At 41.4% G+C, this 12,888-nt stretch overlaps 1 protein-coding gene and 1 long non-coding RNA gene across 4 annotated transcripts in view; one reads left to right on the top strand and one right to left on the bottom strand.

Moving 5' to 3' along the window:
• The window catches only part of LOC117503198 (creatine kinase B-type-like), a 41,493-nt gene extending 30,926 nt beyond the window's left edge, over positions 1 to 10,567 (bottom strand). The window contains exon 1 of one of the 3 annotated variants that reach the window (XM_034162399.1): positions 10,530 to 10,567. The gene's annotated coding sequence lies outside the window, so the exon portion shown is untranslated. Of the gene's footprint in view, positions 1 to 3,289; positions 3,535 to 10,529 lie in introns of those variants that run through there. The other 2 variants (XM_034162400.1, XM_034162398.1) reach the window with 2 other exon arrangements.
• Positions 4,088 to 9,006, top strand: LOC117503199. Its single transcript, XR_004558516.1, has 3 exons — positions 4,088 to 4,210; positions 8,605 to 8,693; positions 8,774 to 9,006. It is a non-coding gene; the product is annotated as an uncharacterized LOC117503199 (long non-coding RNA).
• Positions 10,568 to 12,888: the final 2,321 nt, after the last annotated feature.

Raw genomic sequence — 12,888 nt, forward strand, 5'->3', positions numbered from 1 at the left:
TCAAGTGCAACAGTAATGTAATTTACCACCTTCATTGCTGCTGTACTGTGTTTTTTTTTTCTGAAGCCAGATTGATGTTTTGATAGGATGTCATTTGCATACAAAACTCCTTCACTTGCTCACTAACAAGAGATTCAAGAATTTTGGCCAAAATTGAAAGATTGGATATTGGTCTATAATTTGTCAGCATTGCAGGGTCACCCCCTTTTAATAATGGGAAGACATAAGCCGTTTCCATAGAGATGGTATGTCATTTCTTTCCACTGTGAGGTTAAAAAGGATTGTAAGAGGCTCTGCCACAAAGTCGGCAGCCAATTTAAAAAAAATAAGGACCTAATCAAATCTGGGCCAGAGGGTTTTCTATGATCTAATGTTTTGAGGGCTTTATGAACTTCCTGCACAGAAAAAGGTACTAAATTAAAAGGGTCTCCAGTGTAAGTTGGAGAATTTGTGGAGGGTTTCACTGGGATAGTGCCAAGAGAATCAAACAAAGAGACAGATTTTATAAAATGCTTATTAAAACAATTTAAAATTTCAAGTTTGCTATACACAGGCGAAGAGCCGTCTAAAATATTGGTAGGTAGAAGAGTGCTTTTAGTCACTGAAAGTGACTTTATAACTTTCCAAAATTTATGTGGATTGTTTAAGTTTTCAGTCGTGATAGACAAAAAGTATTCTGATTTGGCTTTTTTAATGAAGGAAGAACATTTGTTCCTTATTGTCTAAAATAGAACCAATCTGTGGGAGAATCTGTTTCTGAATCTTAGCCCAGGCTTGATTTCGCTCATAAAGAGCATCCGCCAGCTCTGGAGAGAACCATGGGTTTTCCCGCCCCTTAACCCTGTATCTCCTTAATGGGGTATGTTTATTTACAATTTGCATAAAAGAGTCCCTAAAAAATGTCCAAGCTGCCTCCACATCTGGTATCAGCCCTGTTTTTTTCCAATCAATACAAGTCAAATCATGATGATAAGCTTGCTCATTAAAATGTTTACGATCCCTCTTACAAATAATACGAAGTTTAGATTTAGGCACCTTGGTGTTTCTAACAGTGGCAACAACACAATGATCACTTAGGTCATTACAGAAGACACCCAGTGAAAAGAATTTATGTGGAACATTAGTAAAAATCAGGTCAATCAAAGTTGATTTATCAGGGTTTTTAAGATTTGGTCGAGTGGGTAAATTCACCAACTGGGTAAGATTAAAGGTATCACAGAAGGATTTAAAATGACCCGAGGATACATTAAGCCAGTCCCAGTTTAAATCACCAGCCAGAAGAAGTTCACTATAATTCAGTTTGGACAAAAAATGCTTTAAAGATGTAATGCTTCACTAGGGGCTGATGGAGGCCTATAACACCCTACAACAGTAATACAAAGACTTTTGGATATTTCCACATTTAGTGCCAACAATTCCAGTTGTTTACAGATTGATTCAGACAGAACTACTGAGAATCAAATTTAGATTTACATAAATTGCAGTTCCGCCACCTTTTTTAGGCCTGTCAGTATGATAAACATATAACCAGATATATTAATGTAATCATTTTCAATAGATTAGTCAACCAAGTTTCAGAAATTACAGCAATATCTGCATCGGTTGATTTAATCCAAATTCTGAACCATGTCCATTTTAGATAACAAGCTGCGCGCATTAAGATGGACAAATTTAAGACCAGACAAAGATTTAAAATCAGAGGGTGTCTGGAAGCACTGCAGATCAGGACCAGGGTTTGGTTGCACACTTAACCACTAGTACCCATCACCTCCCCTGTGTTAAATGTTAAAAATGGTAATTTTGTTAAAACAGAAAACATTTACACACAGTCAGCACTGGTTTACCAGTATTTTTTTCTGAAGGCATGGTCAGTAATCACAATCAGTGATGCCGGTAACGTGTTACTTAGTAACGTAACGCGTTAATCTTGTCATGATCTGGCCCTTTAGTCCCTGCTGGTATTGTTCTTGACCCTGTTCATCTCTATGCTCTGAGCTTTCTGTGTTTAGTCACGTCCAGTTTTCATGGTCATGCTTCGGTTGTAATTGTTTTGTTGATTTACTCTCTGTGTATCATTTGCTTACCACATTTATAGTTTTACTTTACTGCTTATGTTTTGCTTTCACTCTTGGTCCCTTTAGTTGTTTTAGTCTTAGTTTTGTTCTATTTATCACATTTATTGTTTTATGCTTTAGTCTCAGGTTTTGGTTATTTATCTTGTAGTGTTTCTTATCAGGTTAAGTTCTGTTATTTATTGTGCTTTTCTATAACCTCTGGTTTTATTTGCTTATTTATTTTCTAGTTAGTCATTTGTCTCTTTGTCCTCTTTAGACTAGTCACAGTATTTCTTAGTTCTGCCCCTTTTTGTTTTGCTCATGCATTATTATTTGTCTAGAACACATCATGTTATTCTGTTAGTTCTTCTGTCACCTACTTATCTTGCTTTGCACCACTTTTGTTTTGCCCTCCTGCCTTTTTTCTCTCTTCTTTGTTCACTTAACCACACCTCTTTCCAAAACCTTCCACACACCTGCTTCACATCAACCTGATTAGTTTGTTCCGCTTTAAAACCCTCACAGTTCCACCGCTCTCTGCCCGATTGTTGACTTTGTTCACTTTCTAGCCTCTCGGTCTTGTGTGTTTTGACCTTAGCCTATTATTCAACTAAACCAACCATGCCTGTGAGTCTGCATTGGTCTCCCACTGCTTCCGGTTTCAGCCCACCACCAGCCCTGATAGAACAATCGGGCCAGTACCAGGAGGCCGCAGACTCAGACCCAGAACTCAACATGTCAGCACTTAAAGAGGTATTCGCAGACATAAGATTCTTTTTTACCTGCTTTCGCCACGTCAATTCCCCAGGTGAGAAATTTGACTATCTGGATCAGGCTTGGGAAGTTGTTCTAGCAAACACCTGGCTTTATCGCTACTTCCCTGATCTAGAGGATCTGGACAATTTGTTTGCTGCAGAGAGGCTACCTGATTGAGTCAAACATCCAGAGTCATATCTGCAATCCACTCGCCCGCCACAAGATGATGGCTCTGACTGGACCGACCTGGAAGAGGATTCCTCTTCAGAAATGGAGGATTCATCACTCCAGAGCAAGGCAGAATTTTTGTTCAAAATTCAGGATTTATTTTTTGAGTTCATGGACAGTCCAGGCGAGCGAAGCAAGCAGCGCATTTTGTCTACTGTAGATCAACTACTCCTCACTGCTCCAGAAATGGTTTCTGCATTCCCTGAGTTAACCAAAACAAAAGCACTATTCAAGCAAGGTAAGCTGCCTACCTGCGTCGAGGACCCGATGGACTTCCTCTTTGAAGCAAACATCATAGCCAGTCTTAACACACCTCGCTCCATTACGCTGTCTGACGCCGCAGTATCTCCTGCTTACTGTCACCTGCCGTCCTCTCAGACGATTCTTGCATCATCTCCAGCCTCGTCTTCTGCACCAGCTCCAGCTCCACGGCGCTCCACAGTACGAGAGCTGGTAGAGCAACCCCGGACAAGAGAACTGTCTCCACAGCCAAGTTACACACCGAGATTGGTGTCACCTCTCCCACCTCCGGTCCCCACTCCACGTAAGCTGGGGCCACTTCAGCTGCAGCACCCGGCTCCGATAGGCTCTGCTTCCCGAAAGACTACAGCTCCAACGGTGCCTGAATTCTTGATGGAGGAAAGTTCTCTGGAACCATCAGCTCTGCTTCCAGCTCCTGAACCGAATGTCAAACCGTTCGGAAGTTCCATGTCGGTGCCGCAAATTGCAGCGCACGAGCTCAGCGATTCAGCTACAGCACCGGAAGTGACAACAGTAACGCTAACGGCACTTATTCAAGCCGTTCTGCCCTCTTCGGTCTCACCAACCAGCTTCTGTGGGAACCACGACGACCAGCATGCTAGTCCGGGTCCTGCCTCGGCGGTGAAGGCCCCAGCTGAGCGTACCTCCGATGAGTTCAACAACAATGCTGACGTCATCAGAGCATGCCTCTCAGCCCTCCTGGAAGCTCTCGCCTCAAGCCACGCCCATGCACCTGCTTCGTTCTCAGTGAACCTAGAGTCCATCATGTTCTTTTGCCACTACCCACAACGACAATGAAGCTTACGTCACCGGGATTTCCTGCCACGCCCACTCCTACAGAGCCATTGCCTCCTGCCCAACTGTCAGCTGAGTCCTTGCAGACGTCCTTCGGAACCAACAGTCACCAAACAGTAATTGTTCTTTTGTTTGTTCACTCTTTGATGATTTTCCTTTTTAGTTTTTTGTATAACCCGTTTTGCATGCAATTTTTTGCTCCACTAATAAGCCTGGTTTGGTTATCTGACAATTCATGCACCCAGATTTTGACAGTCATTCTCAACATGCTCTGTCTCAAGTTTATTTTGTTTCTCTGGTCTCCTCACAGCTTGCCCTTAATTATGAGACATGTTCACCGCAAACGGCTTTGCTTGATTGCTACCTCTGCTGAGTTGTTTATGAAGTTGCATGTCTTTTCAGCGAGTTTGTCAATTTTTATGGAGTTTAATGAAGCAAATTCTCTTTTCATGTCAGAATCCCTTGGCCTTCACACAGTTTTGTTTTGACGTATCTGTTTTGATTTTTCCCAAAACCTGTTTTCCTGGGTATGCTATCTTCTACATTCACTCAGAAGGCTGCTCAGCATCTCAAAAACATGTTTCACTAGTTTAGCTGGGTTCAGTATCCCCCTCCATCAGGTCCAATGTCAAATACGTTCTTTGATTAACCGATGTCTTGGTTCATGTTTGTCTCGGTTTGTGTTTTTCTACTGTCCAAATAATTGTAGACCTGGAGGGGTTCTTCAATATTTTGGATATGGTTTAATACAGCTTATTCCTCTTATTGCTATTTAGTTCGCTTTTCTGGTTTAAATCCCCTACGTTTGTTTAGTTTGGGATGTGACCTTGTACGTACTTTTTTGACACGATTTAGCGCCCTATCGTGTCTTTTCCTTATGTCTATTATTGCATCTGGCCTTCACAGAACTTCTGTTTGTCAGTTTTTTGTTTTTGTTCCTTTTTTTTGAGCACTTTCGTTCTTTTTGTCATCACTGTAATTGCCTTTCTCGCCGGGTCCTTGTTGGTATGTTTTTTTTTTATCGCCGCTGGTATAGGTTTCATTTTGGGTCCTTCGGTTCTGGTTGCGTCTGGGTTTACATTACAGTTTTCTCCATTGTCTTTTCCCCTTCTTTTTGGCTCACTGAGTTGTGTTGGGATTTGGTTGGTTAATTTTTTGCACCAGTTTCCCTTCTTTAAGTTTTCTGGTTTACATCAGACTTTCTCGGCTCTCTGTCCCTTTTGTTTATTGCCTCATCTCCCTGACCACCGTCAGTTCAGTGAAGTTATCAACCATCAGGTCATTGATGTCGATTCCGTGGTCCATCCCTGTTCTCGCTCTGTACCTGCCACGGTGCCTGATCATTCACATGATGGGCCTCTTGAGGTCTCCTCGCACTGTAATAGGCCTAGTGGTCGCCCTCCAGACTTTCCCATATATCAGTATAGGCCTCCGGACCGTTCCCCTGGTTATCATTTGGGTTTTGGACCGCCACATGGTTTCCCGCCGAGTGTTCCATGTTGGTTCAGCAGTTCCCTGCCCTTTGTCAAGAAAGGGTGACTATAAAGTGAGTTTTGGCAAAACAAGTATCATTGTCATGTTGAGGTGACAGAGGGTTGTTGTCAGCAGCTGGGGAAAGTAACTAGTAATCTAACTTAGTTACTTTTTCAAGGAGTAATCAGTAATCAGTAGTTGGATTACTTTTTTAAAGTAACTGTGGCAACACTGGTCACAATGTATTATGGGTAGCAGGAGTGGTAGCTAGTCAAAGAAAAAAAGTCACAGAAAGCCTGCCTGTCCACCCTCAAACATTACCTCCTGTGTACTTAACTTTAACAGGATTTGGCCCTGACCGGGGCTTCAATTCCATTTTTCCCCTCATCTGCTCCAGCTTTGATTTATTAGGTATTTTATTTTCATCATGTGTTTGTTCCTTTGTTACTTTTCATACTTTGGCCACAGTTCAGTTCGTTCTAGTTTTGTTGTGTCAGTTTGTTTTCATTTTTATCACGAGTTTATCATTTGTTTATTTAGGTCCTTTCATTTGTAATATTATCTGTTGTGCTTTAATGTCGGGTTTCGTTTTCTGTTATGTCGTCTCTGTTTTACTTATAGTTTGTTTAACCGCTTTGTTTTCTTTGTCAGTTCCAGTTTAGTTGTGCTTTAGTGTTTATTTTCTTATTGCTCTCCGGCCTGTTCTTACGTAGTTTTCTTTAATACTTATTCAATTTCAATTTATTAATTTATATAGCGCCAAATCACGACAGTCACACCAAGGTGCTTCACATAATTCACAACAACACAAATTAATCTAAATTCAAAATTAAAAGCAAGAAAAGCACAGTTAAAGATAAAACACAGTAGAATAAAAAGAAATTACAAAGCAAACACAAACAGATTAAAAAATTAATGAAAAGACAGTCTAAAAAATTGGGTCTTCAGTCTTGATTTAAAAATCTCCACCGTGTCAGACTGCCGAATAACAGCAGGTAGATTGTTCCAAAGAGCCGGACCACGGTAGGAGAAGGCTCTATACCCCACAGACTTTTTGTTCATCCTCGGAACACACAGAAGCCCTGCGCCCTGCGAACGCAAAGGCCTCGCAGGTACGTAGGGCTTAACCAAGTCTGCCAAGTAGGAAGGCGCCAGTCCATGAACAATTTTATAAACCAACAATAAAACTTTAACTTATTATCTGATGGTTGCTTTTTAGTTCTCATGTTTGGTTCCTAGTAATTTATTATTCCGCCCTCGCTTTCTGTTTTCTTCTTGTGCTCTGTTTTCCCTCATCCCAGTTGTTGGTGTTCACTCTCATGCCCATCTGATTATGTTCTCACTTCATCACTGCACCTGTCTTGCGTCTTTGTCTGCTTTGTGTTTTCCTTCACTCACTCTCTTGGCACCTCTTCACATATCTCTGTCTTTTCATCACTCCATCTGGTGTTGTCCTCCCTATCTTGCACCACGTATCATCTTGGATTCACCCAGCCACAGCCCTTTCTAGAAACTTCCCCCACATGTGCATTTGGTTCTCCAATCAGTTTCTGTTCTATTTAAGTCCATTGTGTTCATTTCCTCACTTGTCCTGCTGCTTCAATGTTAAAACTGAAAATTTTGGGATGCACTACGTGTTTTCATACAACAAAGGCAAATTCTTATTTGATCCACTGTCTGTTTTCCCACCTACAAAGAATGTAGAGGTCTGTCATTTTTATCGTAGGTTCACTTCAACTAGGAGACAGAATCTAAAACAAAACATTCAGAAGATCACATTGTATGATTTTTAAATAATTAATTTTCATCGTATTGCATGAAATAAGTATTTGACCCCCTACCAACCAGCAAGAATTGTCTCTCACAGACCTGTTAGTTTTTCTTTCAGAAGTCCTCTTATTCTGCACTCTTTGCCTGTATTAATTGCACCTGTTTGAACTCGTTACCTGTATAAAAGATACCTGTCCACACACACTATCACACTCCACCCTATCCAAGACCAAAGAGCTGTCTAAAGACACCAGGGACAAAACTGTAGACTTGCACAAGGCTGGGATGGACTACAGGACAACAGGCAAGCAGCTTGGTAGAAGACAGCAACTGTTGGTGTAATTATTAGTGTTGTATCGTGAGATGAACCGAACATCCACATCTGGAATTCAACTGAACTTTACTAAACAAACCCTAACCCTAACCCTGACATGTTACACACACGACTACTACTACTTGACCAGCACAATGGAGGTACAAGCATTCTGTGTTACTCAGAAAAAAACTCCTTCCTTTCCCATGCCCTCCTGACATCATGGCATGATCGCCACCTAGTGGACCCATGAGAGTAGCTCATCACCTTAATCTACACAAATTTAACCCCAGTAATTTAACAGGTAAGTATTTATAATTAAATACAAATAAAAGTCAGGATATCACAATTAGAAAATGGAAGAAACACAAGATGACTGTCAATCCTCCCCGGTCTGGGGCTCCATGCAAGATCTCACCTTGTGGGTTAAGGATGATTCTGAGAAAGCTAAGAACTACACAGGAGGACCTGGTCAATGACCTGAAGAGAGCTGGGACAACAGTCACAAAGATTACATTAGTAACACATGATGCTGTCATGGTTTAAAATCCTACAGGGTATGCAGACCTCTCCATTCTTTGTAGGTGGGAAAACTTGCAAAATTGACTGGATCAAATATTCATTTGCCTCACTGTACCCTATAATCACCATTTTTCATAAGGCCAAAACACCAAAAATCTTCACTGAGGTATTTCAGGTTACAGGTTATGCAAATATTGTTGTAGTTCAATTGCAACAGCAATGTCTAAAGTATTCTTAGTGTAAAACAATGTTAAAATGTTGACGTATTTGAATATATTACCTCTTTATAAGAAACAAATAGAGGTACTCCATAATTGTCTGGCCTCATACAGTTTAAAATATTTGACGTTGAGAATCTAGCAATTTATTATTTTATTTTCAGACAGTTATGTGCTTTGTACTGCCTTCCCCTCCCTTCCTGTGTGTTTCCAGGTGACATGCTGTGGAGCTGATGATCTCACCTGATATAAACCCTGGTTCAGCACTTCCACCTTTGCCAGTAACTCGGTTATCACTATGCGGTATTTGGCCTCTCTACCTTTTTGCAGAGTTACCTTGGTGCTTTGCACTGCGACTTACTTGTGTTTTCTATATTCTCCAGTGATCCTGCTTCGAGTCAGCTCTGTGGGCGACCACCTGGCTCCAGTCTCCAACCTCACTGCCTATTCAGTCCCTGGCTCTGGTCTCCACCTACTCTGGTCTCACCTGGCTCTGGTCTCCTGTCACATCCTTTGTTCTGGTCCAGTCTGTGTCTCCTGCCTCCAGGACTCCTTGCACATTTCCAGATTAATCTTGTACTACACATTTTCCAATAAATTGTACTTTGTTCTTTCATCGCAGCGTCCTGCTTTTGGGTCCCCCATTTGGTCCATTGGGTTTAACTGTAACAGTTAAGACTTCAAATGATAGTTTATCCTGGTATAAAATAGACTTAACAATATGCTTTGTTCTTTTTTTTTTTTCCATCTTGCATATGAATAATGAACAATGTGTGATAAAGATCACAGACCTCAAAAGAGAGTTCCTCCTTCAAAGTACAAAAACATACAGAAAACAATCCAGTAAAAATGGTGATTATTGGGTTTGATTATTTGTTGCATGAAAACAGGTAGTGCATCCCAAATCTTTCAGTGTTAACATTCCATTTCATTAATGGGACAGTCTAAGGCTTCAGGAAAATATAGGTTCATAGAGTTGGGGGGGGGGGGGTGCGCAAGTATACCCCTATGTTGGCTTGTGGACTAAAACCATCCTATGAGTAATTGCAATCTCCCCCCCACCCCAAAGAGATAAAGGGGGAGGGGGGGGAAACATGTGCAGTTTAAATAAGTAATATTTACTAGTAAAGCATAAAAAGTAATGAAAAAAAAAAAAGATTCCTAAAGTATCCAGTACACAAGCTTGGCACCTGCAACAGTCAAGGTTGCCAGGTGACAGGATGTGGGGGGGCGCAGAAACATAATGATGTAACAGAAAAATACTTTGTGGGCTAGACCATTCTATTTCAGAATAGTTTGTCCTTGTCTCCTCTGAAGGGCTGAAGCCTGAAGAGGTTGGTGGGACAGAGACCTAAGAAGGGTGCAGACCCTGAACTGGGACACATCACAACTATATGTGAAAACTGATTTAACCCAGATGTGCCTGGAGATAGGTTTACATAAGTCCTTTTAAATTTTGAAAGCATATTTCAGTGGGAAATTATTTAAACCAGCTTTGACTTGGACCTCAAAAGATACCTCAAGTCTAAAATAGTCTTTTTACCTTTAAGTGGACATTAATGTAATTAATCACATGTTCTGGAGACCTGCGGGATCACAGACTGACCTTTAACTCTGCAGGCTGCGGCGACTGCTGGGTCACCTTCAGCTGGTCCGCTCGAACCGGGTCACACCCGTTCAGGCTGCAGAATTAGAGTGCGTGTGCGTGCTCGTTTGTCCGCGAACGCGGAAAATCTGTTTAATTAAAAAAATAATCTGACTAAATAAATAAAAAAAATAAAAGATGTCGATGACATTCGTGCGTTTATTTTGTAAACACCTGATCCGATTTACGGCCTTTTGTTCACATAACGGAAACAGATGGCTCCGGTACCGTGCGCCGTGCGCGTGCTCTGCGGGACACTGCAGCAAGGTCGTCTGGGTGCGCTGAGACACGGACACGAACTCACACCCTGTTAGAGCGAACAACCGGCAAAATGCCGCTAAATCAGCGGTAAATGTGCCGCAAACAGCCTCCGTTACTGCGGCTCTTTATTCTCCTCCATCATCGATCAGCTTTATTGGTAGATTACATTTTCCGGATCAATACTGTGTGCACGGATTAATAAAGTGAATAAGTAACTGACTGATTTTTCTTACCTGTCGATGAAACAGTCTGGACGCGCTCAAGAACTAATTCGGATTCCCACTCTGATCGCGGCGTCTCTGCCTTTTATACCCCCCCGCCTCTGATTGGCTAGTTTTTCTGGTCCATTCAGAGACCAGAAATTAGGGATATTAGGTAACAGTGAACAATGAACGCTGATATCACCATTAATCAGTCCCTGGTAACCAGACGAGCTCTGAACAAAGGAAATATCTCAACTTTACCAGTTGTAAAACATGACATCAACTAAATCTGTTAAATAATAAAGACAATTATTCACAAACTTTCTCAGTTTAATTTCCTGCACTCAGTTAAAATCATTATAGAAACTTTGCATAATTTATTACCACCCTTGAAAACGTCAGCTACCTATTTTCTAAACACTACCCCAATGTAAAACCTGTGGATCCCCACGAGAGAGAAAACTGACCAACCTTTAGTCAAAAAGTGATTAATGACCCTGTCAGCCAATCAGAATCGACTACGTCACTAAGCACCGCCCCCTTATGACGTCACAGCCAATCAGAATCGATGCCGTCACTATGTCCCGCCCATAAGCCCCTCCCCTAATCCAGCCCCTTATGACGTCACATCCAATCAGAGTCGATGACGTCAGTATGTCCCGCCCCTAAGCCCCGCCCTAGTCCCGCCTTCAAGCCCCCGCCCCTTATGACTTCACATCCAATCAGAGTTGATGACATCAGTATGTCCCGCCCCTAAGCCCCGCCCCGGCTCCTCCCCTAGTTCCGCCCCTGGCTCCTCCCCTAGCCCCAGCCCCAAGCTCCTCCCCTAACCCCGCCCAAGCGCCGCCTCCAAGCCATACCTCCCCTCCCACCCAGGGTCTAATATTTTAATATTTTATTTCATAAATTAAAGAATGATTAAAAATACCTAGATCTTTTTAATGTATTAAAGAATTAACTAATTCTGAAATAATTAAACATAAATCAGTGTCTATTATTTAATGACCCTTTAATATTTTTAATTCTTAAATTAAAGCGCCTCCTTTTATGGTTTTTAATGCCTCAATTAAAGAAGGAATAAAAAATACCGTATCTTACGCATAATTATGGGAGGTTTTCTTCAATTTAGTGATTAAACATGAATATTTTAATACGCCTTTAATATTTCTTAATTCTTAAATTATAGCGTTTCCTTTTCTGTTTTTTTAATTCGTAAATTAAAGAAGGGAATCAAATAGCCGTCTCTCTCGGGTGTAAGTCTTTGCAGCAAGACGGTCAAATACCCACGCATAGAGCTGCTCGCGGAAACATGACCCCACGGCTGTAATACCTGTTGCAGACGCTAACTGTGTCTGTGTGTGTGTGTGTGTGTGCTTGCGTGTGTGTGCTTGCGTGTGTGCTCGCATGTGTGTGCGTGTGTGTGTGTGCGTGTGTGTGTGTGTGTGTGCTTGCGTGTGTGCTCGCGTGTGTGTGCTTGCGTGTGTGTGCGTGTGTGTGTGTGTGTGTGTGTGTGTGTGTGTGTGGCAGGACACCCGCTGAGCGGAGATGCTGCCCCGAGGTGATGAACCCGGACAATCAACAAAGCTCCTTCTCACTCACGCCAGATGCAGTTTCTATTAAGATATTACCCAGTCGATCAGGGACTGCAGGACACCCGCTGATCGGAGATGCCGCCCCGAGGTGATGAAGGCGGAAAAAAACAAAGTTTCTTCTCCGTCACTCCCGGCAGGGTGGCTGGGTGTCAGGCCAGATGGTATTTTTAGAGCAAAAGGTGCCAGTAAGTGTTTTTCACAAAAAACCTCATTTGAAAAACAATTTACCCTTTTCAACAATATTATAGGAAAGAACACAGGCCGTATAAGGTTTAGAATATGTGCTTTATTACATTCATTAAAGTCACACACAGAGAAAAAAGCAATTGTTCATGTTTATTAAACACAGCAAACGTGAAGGAAAACATTAAGAAAAAAGTATTTGGTCCACTTACATGAAGAAAAAAAGTATACGTTCATGTTTATTAAACACAGCATACATGAAGGAAAACATTAAGAAAAAGTTCCAGTTACCTGAAGAAAAAAGCATATGTTCATGGTTATTAAACACAACATACATGAAGGAAAACATTAAGAAAAAAGTATTTGGTCCACTTACCTGAAGAAAAAAAGTATACGTTCATGTTTATTAAACACAGCATACATGAAGGAAAACATTAAGAAAAAAGTATTTGGTCCACTTACATGAAGAAAAAAAGTATACGTTCATGTTTATTAAACACAGCATACATGAAGGAAAACATTAAGAAAAAAGTATTTGGTCCACTTACATGAAGAAAAAAGTATACGTTGATGTTTATTAAACACAACATACATGAAGGAAAACATTAAGAAAA

Source organism: Thalassophryne amazonica, chromosome 21 (assembly GCF_902500255.1).
Source record: "Thalassophryne amazonica chromosome 21, fThaAma1.1, whole genome shotgun sequence".
NCBI lineage: Eukaryota > Metazoa > Chordata > Actinopteri > Batrachoidiformes > Batrachoididae > Thalassophryne > Thalassophryne amazonica.